Below are 17,285 nucleotides of genomic sequence, written 5' to 3'. Positions count from 1 at the left end.
TAATTGATAGAAACATACATTTCTGGAAGAGGAACAATAAAGGTGTTGGGGCCAATTAACAGGATTTGAGAAAAGTCCAAGAGAATATATGTCAACTAAATTGTACAGTTAATTGCTGCACAATAGATGGCCTTTCATTCATGCCTGTTCAGGAGGAAGAATCAAGGAGGTGATTGCAGGCTGTAACCAAGAAGTGGGTTTCAAAGGCAGCTGTTGGAATGGGCCCTGGTTATTGTTAATGCTCCTCTGGATGTAGAAATTTCCTAGTCAATGTTGTGGTCACCCTCAGGTACAAAGCACTACAAATATTATCACTAAGGTGTTTTTTGTTTTTTTGTTTTTCCCCTGACAGGCATTATTTTATTTTCTCTTTCAGTCAACACTTGAGTATGTAAAGAGAGAAATGTGTGACTTCTATGGTCATAAATCAGAATAATTCATTACAAATTTGGTTGTTTCAATTAGGAGATGAGAGGTAGGATGTATTATTTTTGTTAAGAAAAAAGTAGCAATAGCTGGGTTGTCTGAAGGCTTAGCTCTTTCTGCAGTATATCATGACAACCTCAGATATATTTAAACATTGCAGTAAAGAGTCTCGGAGATTTTTTGCAGCAGACCCTGATTATTATAGGGGAGATTTGGTCTTTTGGGGGTGATTTCTGTGAGAAAAAGCACTCTTGTGGGAAATCATAGAAGAGAAATTGATATGCATTTAGGCCTTCACTGTCCCTGACTAGGTTTACAATGCTAATGCAGGTGAAACACCGGAAAATGAGAATCTAAACTGTCTTAGTCTGCTCAGGCTACCATAACAAAATGCTGCAGACTGAGAGGCTTAAACACAGAAATTTATTTTTTCACAGTTCTGGAGACTAGACATTCCATATCTGCCAACCAACTTCCTGGTGAGGACTCTCTTCCTGACTTGTAGACAGCCACCTTCTCACTGTATCTTCACATGACCCTTCCTTGGTGCATAGGAGCAGAGAGAGAGACAACACACTTTCTGGGGTCTCTTCTTTTAAAAACACTAATTCTGTGGAATCAGAGCCCTACCCTTATGAGTTCATTTGTACTTAATTACTTCCTTAGGTGCTCCATCTCCAAATATAGCAGTGCTATGGGTTAGGCCTTCAACATATGAATTTTGGAGAGACACAAACTTTCATTACATTACATTATATTACATTGACCCAAAGAATTCCAAGTAAATTTTAGTGGTGAGACCTACAGCCTTGAAAGAAATCTCCTTGCCATTATATTGAAACCATTCAAACATTTTAGATATGTTACCATGAAAATGAGGCAGTAGATGCCCCAGATTATGATGGATTCCTTAATCTACTGCGGAAAACCACTGCTGTACAAGTCAAGCCTAAGGCAGTCAAAAGTTTGTTTGAAGCCCAGCAGACCCCTTACCACTTGAAAGCAAAAGTGAATGGTTTTTGCTTAATGATGAGGAGTCACTCTCTCCCTCCAACCACCATGATCCTTTTATCCCATTCTAACCTGAATGCAGCTATTATGAGAATAAATATGATTAGGGGTGGGATTGAGGACCCCCTGTCCATAAGGGTAATAAAAGCAATACAATCTGTCTGAGTATTTTGGGGAACTTCAGGAAGGAGAGAAACACTAACTTTCATAGTTCTGTTGGATGCAGGCAGCCAAGTCACCGTCCTATGTGGCAGGATATGGAGGTACCCAAATTCAACAGATGGAGTTTGGATAAAGTTTACAGTGGGTGAGGGAAACTCAGATAACCTTATCAGTGGGGATTTTTCTGACTAATTAATGTACTGTTGTTTTGGCTTTCATGGCTGAATATATAATTGGTATTGTACATGTGTATACTGTAAATATTCATCTTCCAGAGGGAGTTATCACAATCAGGAAGAAACTTACGGAGAAATGTGTTAATGAGAGAATATATATTTGAAGTATTCCCTGAACACCTGAGTCATTTTCTAATAGTGAGTAAGTCGAATTAAGTGTTACTGCCCCAAAGCCAGGCCTGGTGGCTCACGCCTGTAATTCCAGCACTTTGGGAGGCCAAGGCGGGTGCAAGGTCAAGAGATCAAGACGATCCTGGCTCACACGGTGAAACCATGTCTCTACTAAAAATACAAAAAATTAGACAGGTGTGGTGGCGGGTGCCTGTTACTACAGTTACTCGGTACAGTTACAGTTACTACAGTTACTACAGTTACTACAGTGCCAGTTACTCGGGAGGCTGAGGCAGGAGAATGGTGTGAACCCAGGAGGCGGACGTTGCAGTGAGCCAAGATCGCGCCACTGCACTCCAGCCCAGGCGACAGAGCGAGACTCCATCTTAAAACAAAACAAAACAAAAAACAAAAGAAGTGTTACTGCCCCAAATCACATGAATTTGCTTACTCAGGACAACTTCCCAGAGGGATAACTGACTCATTATTTGTGTACATGCTATGGGCAATTTTCCCTATAAGGGAATTCTCTAATTAGGAATGATTATAAGAAATATATTCCTGACTCTAGCTAAAACATACTACCTTGGCCCTGGAAGACACTACCTTGACCCTGTAAAGTATTCAGTTCATCTGCAACTCACTGACCAGTGTTGCTATGATTGATAAAATTGTCCTTGCTATGCAAGGTAGAGTCTGTGAAATCACGAATTCACTCTGACTTACCTGGATTCATTTTCAGGTCAAGTGAAAATGTCAATATAAAAAATTAAGGAGGAAGCCACCTGATTTGTTAAGGTAGAACTTCATGATTTGTGAAATTTGTTTAGTTGGTTTATTTGGAGTCTTGTTTGAGGTCCTAAATGGGACATGTTTGAGGTCAGTGCTGAAGATTGGACTCATCTTGATCTTTGCTGTGTTATTGGTTGCAAATTTAATTAAAGACCTTATAGGACAAATGGAATGGCTTTGATTCCAGACTCAGTCAGTAAGATTAATTCCAAAGGTCAATGTAATTATGGGAAAATTTACTAGAAACCTAGACTGTAGAAACAAAGGGTGGATATGACTGGACAGTCATTCTCAAGAGGTCTCATATTTTCACATACTTTTAAGTAGAAGCATTGACTCTGTTCAGCACTAGCTTTTCAAGAATGGCTGTGTAGGAAACTGCCTTGGAAAATAAAGATAGTATCTCCCTACAGAGAAAATGAAGTTTGCTTACAGTCCAGTATAATAAAGATAATATCTCTCCATAAGGCAAGCGTCAGGCCAACTTAGTGTCTAGCAAAAGAGATATAGTTCGCTAAATAAAGTGCTTTCTTTTCCTCCAGTAATGCAATCCAATACATGTGCAGATATCACATGGTCTTTATGTCACCCTATAGAAATTAAGGGTCAAAAAACCAGCACAAATGTTGATACTCTGGCTACTGCTATTCCTGTAATAAAGTGTCCTTTGTCTTTCACGCAAGAGTATTGTGTCTCCTTCTAGCCCCCATGAAACTAGGGAAGAATAACTTGTTAGTTTGCAAGTAGGGGAAAATCTCAGTCTTAACTTTTCTTGACACCAAATACAATATCTAAAAGATAACATCCAAAAGCTGAAATTCCTCTTTCATTACATAATATAACATAATGATTCTCAACACGGAATTTAAATGTAGACTGACTTTGTGATACGGAGCAAGCCTCACCTCCCTTCGTGGTCTTAGGTTTTGTGGTAGGCCTGAATTTAAAATGTCCCCCAAGATTTCTGCCCTTAGTATACATGCCCTGTTTAATATCTTCCAAGCTATGTGTGGAAGACACTTGTGAATAGCATGGGATTTTATTTCCATGATTAAGTCAGTAATTGGTTGCCTTTAAGTTAATCAAAAAGGAGATCATCCTGGGTGAATCTAAGCTAATCAGTTGAGCCATTTTATAGACAATCTACAGGTTAAAAAAAAAAAAGTCTTTCAGATTGATTTGAAGCATTAGCAGGTATTTTTCTTTGAGGCCAGTAGATGAAAAGCAAACAGCCACATTGCAAGCTGTCTATGGAGAGGGGCAGCCGCTAGAAGTTGAGGACCTCAGCCTTATAAAGAGAATTCTTACAAAGAAGAGAATTGCCAAAACCTACGTAAGTTTAGAAACAAACCCTGGGATCCAAATGAGAACCATCACATGGCTGGCAGTTTGATTTTAGCTGTGTGGTTTCCTGAGCAGTGAATCCAGCCATGTCATGCCCTGACTCCTGGCCTTCACAAACTACAAGGTAATACATTTGTAATTTAAAGCTGCTTAATTTTTAGTTGTTTCTTGCATAGCACAGAAAATAAATGTGATTTTCTTATATCCTAAAAATGTGGTTAAAAGCAGTATTTGCCTCATAGCTTCCCCGGGAGGATTAAAGGAGTAAATATACATTAAAATGGTTTCAGAAGGGCCTGGCCCATAGTAAGAGCTATGTAAAGGCTCAGTCTTATGATTATATATGATTGCTTTAAGCTTGCTAACTTTTGCTTTTATTGCCTAATAATTCTAATTGGGGGTGCCAAGATACACCAGTTTTTCACTTACATAAGAAAATAATCATAACTTCACTAAGTCACTTATAATACACTGTGAAGACGTTTGGCTACATGGAAAATGTTAAGTGGAAAAACTATTTTTGCTTCTTGCAAGCTTCCTGGAAGCCTCCAAAGCAAGCACATGCTGAACATGGCTCATTGCAAACTGTGAAGGAGGCAAAGCTGCTCCTTTAGTTTCCAGACCTCCGCATTTGCCTCACCACCTTTTGAAGCTTTTTATATAGATATATTCCCACGCATATGCATAATTTTAAATACATGCATAAATATAATAAAAATATAGGTATTTCGTTTCAATCTAATTTCACTCTTTTAGTTGTGGGGTTTGCCTTTCTCTTCTTATCACTTTGCCACCTCTCCTAAGTGACTTCACCCTTCCCAACATCATACGTTTACCCAAAACCACAAAACACCGAATATGCATCCTGCTACACACACACACACACACACACACGCAGACACACACACACATATACCGATAGGTTGTCCAGACATGGTTTGAAATGTATTCATATTGTCCATATATTTTATTAAATATGCAATTTTATTTATATGCATGTATAAATATATATTTATGCATATACATAAACATGTGTTTATTTCATATTTTACTTTCCTCACTAAACAATTACCTCATGAAAATACCTTCCTGCCAACTTTATGTCTTTACTCTCTTCCCCATTTTTAATGTTCATCTCCCCCCGCACAAAACAAATCCCACCCTACTTGTCAACGGTCTCTTAGTCCATGAGCAGAGTGGTGTGGGCTGCATTGTGGCAGGTGGGAGGAAATAGGGAGGTGAATGGGAGGTTTGCCTGGAGCTGTGTGGGCTATGCTGACATCATGCTGAGGGATGTCACTGTTAGACAAGTAGCCATCTTCAGAACCTCACAAGGGTGTTTTCAATTCAGGAGCACATATGCTCTGCAGGTCTTCTTTAGACAGCATTTGTGGAAGTGATGAAGTGCATGGTCCACATCAGCCATATGACAACCCTGAATCTCTTGACCTGACCAGCCAGTGACTCTGATTTCTGGATTCAGCCACTTCTTGGACTTGAGACATGGTTTTCTTATTGAATCAGCTGTAATGAAAATCTAAAGTCGGGCCAGGCGCGGTGGCCTACACCTGTAATCCCAGCACTTTGGGAGGCCTAGGTGGGCAGATCACGAGGTCAGGAGTTTGAGACCAGCCTGGCCAACATGGTGAAACCCAACCCCATCTCTACTAAAAATACAGAAATTAGACAGGCGTGGTGGTGGGCACCTGTAATCCCAGCTACTTGGGAGGCTGAGGGAGGAGAATTGCTTGAACATGAGAGGTGGAGGTTGCAGTGAGCCGAGATCATGCCACTGAACTCCAGCCTGGGTGACAGAGCAAGAGTTCGTCTCAAAAAAAAGAAAAGAAAACCTAAGTCAGAGCTTTGTTTGCAACCAGGTAAAAGAGCTACAATAAAGCAGATGTTAGTGAGTTGCTGATGAAAGAGATCAGCTTTCTACTCCTATTTCAAATTTTCAGCTAAAAATCATATAAGATTATAAGAAAATGACTAATAATTGTTTTCTACATGGCCTAAGAAAATAAGGTATTATTTAGGATTGAATATAGATCATCATTTCAGAGTAAGAGTGGAAAACTGTTATGGATTGAATTGTGTCCCCCAGTGTATAGGCTAAAGTCCTTACCCCCAGTATTTCAGAATGGGACCTTATTTGGACACAGGGTTTTTACAAAGGTAATTATGTTAAGATCATTAGCGTAGGCCCTAATCCTGTATGACCTGTGTTCTTATAAAAAGGAGGACTTTGGAGACAGAAATGCACACAGGGAGAACACTATGCAAAAAGACAAAGAGAGAAGAAAGCACCTACCAGCAAGGAAGAGAGGCCGGTACCAAATTCTTCCCTGACAGCCCTCAGAAGAAGTCAGCCCTGTGGGCACCTTGACATAAGAAAATAAATGTTATAAATGTATGTAGGTTGTGGTACTTTGTTACAGCAACCATAACAAACAAATACAGCAACTTATGGCCACAAACCAAATGTGGTCTACCACTTGTATTTATAAATAAAGTTTTATTGGAACACAGCCACAGCCATTTGTGTACATATTGCCTACAGCTACTTTTGCACTAAATAACTGAATAGTTTTGAAGTGAGATCATGTAGCCCACAATGCCTAAAATATGTATGATCTGTCCCTTTACAGACAAAGTTTGCCAAGTCTGACACAGGAGTCTCATTGTACATCTTCTCTCTCCCAGATGTCCTAGCCTTCCAGGTCAGTCACCCCCAGCTAGACTCATACCCTCACATCTGCTTGGGTAAGACTCAGTTTCTCCACAGGTTCTTCTCTATAAACCTTCCAGGATACTTTTTGGATCCCAGTACTTACCATTTAGAACAACTTTCCAGAATGTCAGACTTCTTTGATGTACAGACGGTGACTGTGTGTTTTTTTTTTAAGCCACTGAGGATTTGTAGTGAGCATTCCTTTATCTCTTGCACAGATGACCAGCTGCCCATATCCTCTATTGCTTTCTCAAATACTAATGAATGCGTATGATGGGCCACACAATATTTTACACTTTACATTTATTAGAGAACTTATTTTTCACACAAATATATGAGATAGGTACTAACATTAGCACCAAATTACATATAATAAATCTGAGGAACACTGAATTTGCTTTTAGCTAACATAGACAATGCCACACTGTGTGAGGAAACCCAGCTACAATCTCAGGCAGTATGCCCATGAAGTGATACTCTTACTTATTTGCTATAGTTCTGTCTTTTTTTCCCTCCTACATTACACAAAATGCAGGGTCTGGAAGTGCAATAGTTATACTACTTACTCATTGCTACCAGGAGACTCTTTTTCTTCTTTTATCCCTCAAAAATGATACCTGCTATGATTTACGTACAAGCAGATATACCACTGGTACTCCTTTTACCACTGGTAGAGACAAGAAATTTCTTGTCTGATTTCCTTGTCTCTACCCTGCATATATCTATACTCTATACTCATTTGTCCTTGTGTCTCTGTGTCATACTTCCCTGGTCAAAAATCTAAGCTTGTTAAGACCAACTCCAGTGCATTCTGTGCCTGCATTTGATTACTCCATCCTCACTCCTGGGTGGCCCAGAAAGAAAACATTGAAAGAAAATACTCTTCAGTGATCAGAACATCAGGTGATACAAATAATTGTCCACTTGGTGTACAAAGTGAATAGCCTGATATGTGGATCTGTACCGATCCATTACTCATAGCTAAATAGTTGATCAACTGGTCAGATATTTAAAAGACTATCACTAGAAAATAGATGGCCAAGAGGTCTACAGGAGAGGTAGGAATTATCCCATAGATATCCTCTTGTTCTTTTCTCAACCAATGTGGTGATTGCTCAAAGGGCCCATGCTCCCAAAGTGCTTTTGTTATAGGAGTTATTAAGAAATTATTTTAGGCAGACAGGAAAAGGGGTCATTGGGAAGTTTTTGTTTCTTTTAAAGCAGTTACAGAAACGTTTATTGTCTAGCAGGATAGCCCTGGCTTTTAGAGCCTGGCAGGCAAGCTTTGATGTGGAAATGCAGTCCATTAGGAACTGGGTTCACCCAAACATGGAGATTCCCACCGTGTTCTTCTTGTCCTTGCCTCAACATGTGCCTGGCAACATGGCTGCCCCCACATATCCCCACTTGTGTAGAACATCATGGTGCCCTGCTTTTGCATATTAAAAAGCTAGGGTGGGAGGGCCAGTTTTTTCATTGGCTACATGAGTAACATGCCTGGTCAAACCAATCCCCTGTGCCCTATGCAAATCAGACACCACCTACACCGGGGACAGCCACTTTTCCACTGCACACAGGGTTTTTTCTTTGTTCTAATCCCCCCTCCGTCTTTGTGCAGGGGAGCTGTTTTCTTCTCCCTTCTTTCTTGCCTATTCAACTTTTCGCTCCTTAAAACCACTCCACGTGTGTCCATGTCATTAATCCTATCGGCGCAAGTCCAAGAACCGTGGTGTTCCCCCAGTTATCAGAGCTGTATCGGTTTGGTTTGCAGAGATAAGAGCTATAAATTCCCTTTTTTTCTCATTTAAATGCATCTAACTATGTGCTGGGTAATCAACCTACCAACAGCAGAAATCAAAGGTAAGCTTCAGATATGGATCTAGCATATAACTGCTAAGGCAGGGGTCTACAACCTTTCTCTGCAAATAGCTAGATAGTAAATATCTTAGGCTTTGTGGGCCATATTGTCTCTATGCAGCTACTGAACTCTGACTGCCATTATAACCCAAAAGTAGCCATAGGCAGTAAATATGTCGAGTGTAGTTGTAATTCAATTACATTTTGTTAAAAACAGAGACAAGACTTTACCCAAGAGTTTTAGCTTGCAAACCCTGTCCTGAGGTTATCATTCAGCAACCTGGTGACAATATAATTGATTACATTATGCTTTCCCACCATGAATGAAGCAGTTGTTTCTTTTAAAAGAGCAGGCTACTGAGTCTGGTATGGATTTTTCTCTCCTCCATGCAGTGCTTCTGCCAGGCCTACAATTTGTGCATTTCTTCTTCCATTTGTGGCATCACCACGGTATTTCACTCAGTATCACCTTTAACCATTGCTAATTTAGAAGGAAGACAGTGGGACAATGGCATAATGCCCACAGCATTTCCCAGTGATATCACATACCCCATCACCCAGAAGCAGCTGCCTTGATGGAATTGGAAAGGCAATTTCAGCTCTGAATCACCACAAATCTTCAGTGGCTTAAAGACAATCATTATGTCTACATCAGCATCTGGCTGGCTATCTGTGGATCTGCAGATCGTTCCTGGGCTTGGTTGGGCTTCGTTGAGCTGTAGTGTAGGATTGTTCCTCACATATCTCATGTATAGGTGGAGGCTGAAGTCATGCCAGTTATTTTATATCAGGAATGTAAGAGATTGAAAGGACACACACAATGTCTCTTAAAGTATTGTTCTTCACAGAATTGGCATAGTCACTTCTGTTTATATTCTATCCATTAAAGCAAATCAGAGGGTTAAGCCTAAAGTCAGACTGGTGGAAAAGCATATGAAGCTGGATAGGGAGAAAAGGATAGGAGAAAAGAAAATTAAACATTTGCTGAAATAATTTAATCTACCAGGGATGAGCTGAAAGCTTAGTTACAGTACTCTCTGAGGCCTGTTGACCAGTACGTTGAGTCCTCACTTATATGAAATATGTTGTAACCCAGTATCCAGTAGACAGTGCCATCTTGCCGTAGCAAGAATGAATGTATCATGGAACTAATGTATCGTGGAACTAAGTGGTAGAGTCGGAAGTGACTGCTTTCTCCATGTCACCAGAGAACACAGTTTAAGAATTTTTAGCCTCGGAATTAATCATCTGAACCCTAGTGCCAAACAAGGACTATTTCCACCAGGGTATCCAGTCAGGGCTCCAATTAATTGGCAGCAGAGACTATCCCCTGGCTATTTTGGGCTCTTTGTAACCCTAAAGCAACAGACAAAAAAAAAGAGTATCACTCTATGACCTAGTGAGCTTGATCCCAATTATCCAGGAGACACAGAGTTACTGATGTGTGCTGAGGATAAAGAGGAGAATCTGGAACAAGAAATTTAATGAGGTGCTCTTAGTACTCCAATTGCACAATAGTCCTGGTCAATTGAAATTGTAGCAACTCATTCCAGAGAAGACAATCAAATAGTAGGTAACTGCAGTAATGAAGGTTGGCACACTCCAGGCAGTCATGATACCAATCAAAGATAAGGGAATATGGAATGAATGGGTGGTAGAAGAGGCAGCTATGATTACCACCTTATGCATTAGGAAATTGACTGTAGCAGCTTTGTTTAAGCTGTTATTACTAGTACCTGTGATGGCTAGCATTTTAGGTTTCCATTATTTTTTGGGAAGATGATGGACTGTACCTATGCCCGATGTTTGGTAATCAAATTGTTATAAAATATTATCCTATCAGCTAAAAAACATTTCTAAATGCATATATTTGCCTTATGGATAAGTACATTTATTTCATGTTTTAAAAGTTAATACAGGTCAGTTCTCTGGGTAGCCTTGGAAAAACCCAGTTATCCCCACTCCAAGTTCTTAGCTTGTAGTTCTCAGCAATAACTGTAGAATGCGCTGGGATGCAGTATGCTAAGACAGCAAGGAAATGCCTGAAATGGCCTGGGTCTTGTTCCTGTTCCACCTAAAAAATGTAACATCTTGCGATACAGAGGAAATGCCCAGGACAGCCCCAGCTTTGTTCCTCTCTCACCCCAGCTTTGTTCCTCTCTCACCCCAGCTTTGTTCCTCTCTCACCTGGAAACAGGATTCCTTTAAAGCTTTGCCCAGTCAGTCACGTTGCCCATGAGGTATATGACCCAGGGATGCCTTTCAGCGTCCCTCAGCTGTGGTGCAAGTAAGGCACATGCAGTCAATACTCCACCCATCATGGTCAGTTTCTTGAGCCTTGAGGGACTGGCTCATGATAGATGCTAGGCTTCTTTTGTCTCTTGCTGCCTATCTCTAAATAAGAAACTCATTTCATATAACTTGTAGTATGTGAGTATATTGCTGTATCACTGAACTCAAATATGTAGGTAAACAGTATATTAACCTGCATTACAGTTCAAAGTCTATCATTCAAAAAATAAAAATGCACATTTGAAAGATTTCTATTTGTCCTACTTATTTTCAGTATTAGTCCATTTTGCATATTAGCTAGTTATGAATGTCTGTACTCAAATATAGGGAAAAAGTAAATTTTTTTTCTTGATTTCAAGTAACTGAGATTTCAATAAAAGGCTTTTTTCATGTCTTCTTTTTTTCCACATTTTGATTCTGTGACTCTATTCTTATGTAATACATTAAGTGCTGAGCTAGCAGTTGGGGAATTTGGAGTTTATTGCTGTCTCCATCCTTTACTAATTTTGTGATTTTATGCAGGACACTTAATTGCACTAGAAATGTATTTTATAATCTGCAAAATGAAAGAGAACCCATAAATCAACTCCATTGAAATCTTTAAATAATCTCTAATGAATGAGTCCCCTAAATGATATATATATTTATTTTAGCTATAAAATAACACATTATTTGAATAAAGAATAACTATTGGTTTAGTTTACATGTATAATAAAATATTCCTCAAATAAAGATGTTTGACCAATGAAACTTGATTATAGATGCCAATTTCAGAATCTGAAATAAAATATTTTATTATAAAATAATTAGTCAAAAACTAAGTCTTTGAGTATATATATTTTATATACTCATATATGAGTACATATGTAAAATATATATATTTTATGAGTATATATATATATTTTATATACTCATATATGAGTATATATGTAAAATATATATATAAATATATGAGTATATATGTAAAATATATATATTTCATATATATATTTTATATACTTATATATACTCATATATGAGTATATTTTATATATTTTATATACTCATATGTGTTATATATAAATATATATTTATATATAAAATACATATTTCATATATACTCATATATGTTATATAACATACATATTTATATATATAAAATATATATTTCATATATATTTATATCAAGCTGAAGCTTGATGATCTCTAGGTGAGAGGAAATGAACTTGGTCAAAAGATTTAATGGGAACTTCAGAGGGTTGATACCTATGCTACCAGAAATGTTTGTTGTAAAGATTTGCAGGAGAAAGTACAAAACCTGGTTTGTTCTAGAATCTATGTGTTTTCTTACAGTCTTAGCACAAGTGACTCCATTTTGGTTTGGTTTGGTTTGTTGGCACCTAGTAAATGAGCTCAGTCCAAAACAATGGCCTCCCAGAATTTTGTTTAAAAAAATTCCCCCTTTTTGAACAGGTTCTCACTTAGTTGAGAGTATGAACAAAACTTAAGGCTTTAGCGCCACTCTCAGTTACCACCATTTTGGGTTTCCAGTCTCAGCACATTATTTATAGGTTATGGTGCCCTCATTGCTGCACCTTTCTTTCAGCTCCTGTTATTCCAGTTGAAGAGAGACCATATGACATTCTAGAGATGGCTGCATGCAAGCATTTAAAACCTTTGAGAGAATACAACGCACCAGGGAGACTATTATTATGATTATTGGGAGGATCATACCAAGAATTTGAAGTGTGCCCTTTACCGAAGGTTCCCATAAACCAAACCGCCTGCAATCAAATAGATCAAAGAATCAGCTAGATAAAGAGTTTACTCACTTGGCTAAGCAATTTTTTTGTCAATCCCCTACCACCAAATTTCTATAATCTTTATTTGATGTATTTCTCCATAGGCCACAAGTGCCAGCAGCTGCACAGATACTTTTCTGTTTAGCTAATTGTATTATTTAGCATAACTTTCACAAGAGAATGTAAAATTTGTTGAGTAACTGTAGCCTTTACAGTAGAATTTGCTATAAAACCTATCATGAGGGATATGTTTCTAATCATTGCTTCTTTTACTTTAAATTATGGAAAAAGGACCTAACAAATGATGCCTTTTAGAAGAGTGAAGGCCTTCTGGGAATGTTCTCTTTAACCCATGATGTGGGTTAAGAGGAGTGAACCAATGTTTTGTTTTTGACTGATTATGAGGTAACATATGTACCATTAAAGTTTCTTACCTACATTGGGCCTTCATCTTTTAACTATCAGAGTATAAGGTAATCCATGTATAAGGCTGCCTGCCAACTCCTTCACAAATAAAAGTACACCCCATTAGTGCACATAACAGACCCCTTCTCCACTTCTCTTGTTCGTAGGGGCATAAACAAAAACAAACAAACAAACAAAAAACAACAACAACAACAAAATTCAAAGGTAAGATTTTCATGACAATAGAAGTCTTAATCTGTGACCTTGGGAAAAGCTGTTCCCGTCAAGGATGGCATCCTCTTCAAATTTCCCTAGTTAGCTTTCCCTCAAGGGTTCCAATGGGTGCACAGTTCCAAAAATGTAGAGGGACCCTTCTCAGTTGTGAGGCCATGAATCCAAAGCCCAAAGTCTTGCTGTAGTGTGGATGAAGTTTTGTTGTAGTGTGGATAGCAATGACAGTCTTTCTCTAATGTTTCCAGAAGATTTAAACCATAAAAAGTTTTCTTTACCTGTGAAAATACACTGCAGCGTAATAATTTACTGTTATAAAATCAGCCTTCTTGCATGGAAAAGCTTTTATACAACCAGAAAACATTCATTGAAAATAACAATGGAATGAAATCCTTTAATAAAATGTTTAAATGTCCCATCAGGTGACCAAATGTACCTGAAGCTTTAATTGTTTCCCAGAAATATGGTATCAAGCATTGGTTATAAACTATTTTAGTAATTGGGAAGTCACCAACCAATGTATTCAATTACGATCATTATATCTTTTCCATGATGAGTCATGGAATTCATAACTTTTAATAATAAAAGCTTTAAGGACTCAGGAAGGACAAGGTGGCCATCCTGTTTCTCCATGCTTAATTAACATTAGACTTATATCCTCTTGGATACCAGTTGTTTTTGCAAATTAGGTGCATACCACTGAGAAGGAAATTTGGTCATTTCTGTGGTTTACAATAATTTAGCATGATAAATATAATCGTGACTGGTAGTATGTACTTAGACATTAGAATTTTAGAAATCCCATACAATTTTAGAATATATATTAGTATTAGTCACAAAAATATAAACTAAAGAAGATTGAACATCATTGTGGCAATCCCACGTACCTAAACACGTCAAATAATCCTGCTTACCTCTTTTCTGGATGATTCAGGGGCCCTCTGATCCATCTAGAAAGCCAGGCATTAGGAAAGGCAATTTTGAAACTGAAGTTTGATTTTGGAATTCTAGATTACCATAAATTATTTATTTTACCAAAATTATGACTCAGAAATTTTAAAGAAGCAAAAAACCTTTTATAACATTTTACAAAACAACAACAAAAAAACACATTCTACTGTTTTTACACACCTTGCATGTAAAACTGTTTCTAATAGTCTTAATTGCATGTTACAACGGCAACTCTTAGCAATTTTAACTTTAATGTAAAACCTCGTGGGTTGTGTTCTGATAAGGTTTGCCCGTTTCCAGCATAGTAAGGGTGTGGCCAATTCCACACATCCCCAGGCCTTACCTAGCTAGAAGTGTGGTAGGAGTTAAGTTATTTTAGGCAGATAGAGAGGAAAAGGGGTCCTTGTAAAGTTTTCATTTTTAAAGCAGCTCCAGAAATGTTTGTCTAGCAGAAAAGCCCTGGCTCTTAGACCCGGGCAGACAACCTTTGATATGCAAATGAAGGCCATTAGAAACTGGGTCCACCCAACATAGCCGGGCGGTCAACCTTTAATATGCAAACCCCAGCCTTTAGAAACTGAGTCCACCCATCATGGTGATTCCCACTTTTGTCCTCTTGCCCTTGCCCCCACATGTGTCTGACAGCATGGTTGCCCCCACATAACCCCATGTGTGTAAGAACATCATGGCACCCTGCATTTCCATATTAAAAGGCTAGAGTAGGGGGGCCAGTTTTTTTCTCTGGCTACGTGAATGACATGCCTGGTCAAACCAATCCCCTGAATTCTATGCAAATCAGACACCGCCTTATCCAGCCATCTCATATAACTGGCTGGTATTCCTGAACGTGGGGTCTCCTCTCTTGCCTTTTGAGCCTCTCTCCCTCTGTCTCTGTACAGGGGAGCTTCTTCCTTCTTTCTTCTCCCTTCTATCTTGCCTGTTAAATTCTCCACTCCTTAAAACCACTCCACATGTTTTTGTGTCATTTTATGTAATTCAACTCCAGACGAAGAAACTGGTGTTCCTCCACTCATTGGAGTGGTATCAGAAGGGAGGCAAGTTAAACAATTTTCAAAAGCCAAAGAAGCAGTTTATGACCTGCAAGCATTTAGCAAACCTAATATTTGACCATAATTTAGACCATGTGTTTACATTTTGAAGACAATCCTATTTTACCAATAATCTTGAAAACTATCTTTATTTCCCAAAGATTGCTAAAGTCTTGTGAACTGAAAGGCGTTACACTTTCTATTTTTCTGACAAAATATTTGAGTTAAGTTACTAAAGGAGTCAATTAAAGACTTCACAGAGGAGATTAACCAGTTCGCACAGAGAGCAAGAGGCCAGAGACTGAGTGGTTAGAAATTCTTACCCTTTTGCCTGCATGACAGGTTTCTGGGTTTGAAAGGAGCCGGGCACATTCCTCAGCCCCGGGCTCAAAACAAACAAGCCCAGTACAAACACATCCCATCCTCCCATCCCACCACATATCGCCATATATCTCTCAAACTTCCTGAGCCCAGTACAAACACCACCAGGAAAGTCTCCGATAAGGGGACAGCCGTTCAAAGTTTTACTGAAAGAGCGGGAACCAAAAGAATTCCTTTGTTCCCCTGTAACTTTCAGGCTATAAAAAGCAAACACTCGCATTGTTCAGGGCCCTCTTGTATGCTGTGGAATGGAGGGACCAGGTTCGAACTTGTAGTAAAGATCCTTGCCGCTTGGCTTTGACTCTGGACTCTGGTGGTCTTCTTTGGGGAACTGACAGTCTGGGCATAACAGGTTCTCTCTCCCTGAGCAGTCCTGGTGACCCTGCTTGACTGTATGCAAACAAACACATTGCCATGAGTTAAGAATATTCATAGATAGTTTACAAATTTTGGAAAAACTAGGCAGAGATAGAGAAATATGACTCAAATTCTACTTGTGAGAGTATACTAACCACACTTACAGCATCAGGAAGCCTAAAATCCAAAAAGTTTGCTTAGAAACTGGTGTGTTCCATTAATTCCTGCAGCCCGACAAAGGTAGCTTAGGAATGCCAGATAAGTGAAACAGATGATGACTCACTAGAAATGTATAGAAAACAAAATAACAGAACCAAATAAAAGCCTTCCACTAGAAACTAGAAAGTGTCACGGTTTTATATATATATGGATACCCAAGCAAAGCCAGAGGAGAATAAACAGTAAATGAATGAAAACCAAAAGCAAAAACAAGTAAGCAGGAAACCAACCCTAAATTTTCCTACTCAATTTACCCTAGAGGCTACAGACTCAGGGCCCCAAAAAAACCCACATAATGAATATTTTATTGCTGATACACAATCCAATATCCTTGAGTTCACCAATATCATTGTACATTCAGTGCAATTAAGACATTCACTTTAGGCTTATGGCCAAAATAAGTACTCCAGCACTATCCATGCAAAACGGCAAACGTGGTGTGAAGCAATGCAAGCATGGATGTGAAATTTGGCTTTATGCTAAATTCAGCTTCATGCTTAACTATGTTAAAAAAGAATTGACAAACTGCCGATGCATTTCTTTACAATACGTCTTATTTTACTTTAATTAAGACCAAGGGCTTTAACTATGAAAATATTTCTTAGCCAAATATAATCATTTCTTTATCTGGATTTAAAGAATATTTTATTATTTAAATTTTTCCACATCTTCCTCCCCTACTTAATGATTTCTTACTACATGCTTCATAAATAACCTTTCAAATCTGTAATTTGAACTTTTAGATAACGTCTGCATTAGATAAAATTATTCTTTTTCTTTTTTTCACTAACAGCATAACCCTTTCTGGCACATTTTGTTTACAGAATTACATGTTAAAGAGAATTAGATATGCATATTTATAGATAGAAAAAATCCAGAATTTTCCCCTTATCACAGCCCTTTCTTAATTGGAAATGATCCAGATACTAAATGGGCATCAAAAATAACC

The sequence above is a fragment of the Pan paniscus genome, chromosome 4 (assembly GCF_029289425.2).
Source record: "Pan paniscus chromosome 4, NHGRI_mPanPan1-v2.0_pri, whole genome shotgun sequence".
Classification (NCBI taxonomy): domain Eukaryota; kingdom Metazoa; phylum Chordata; class Mammalia; order Primates; family Hominidae; genus Pan; species Pan paniscus.
Note: the sequence above shows the minus strand (reverse complement) of the source record.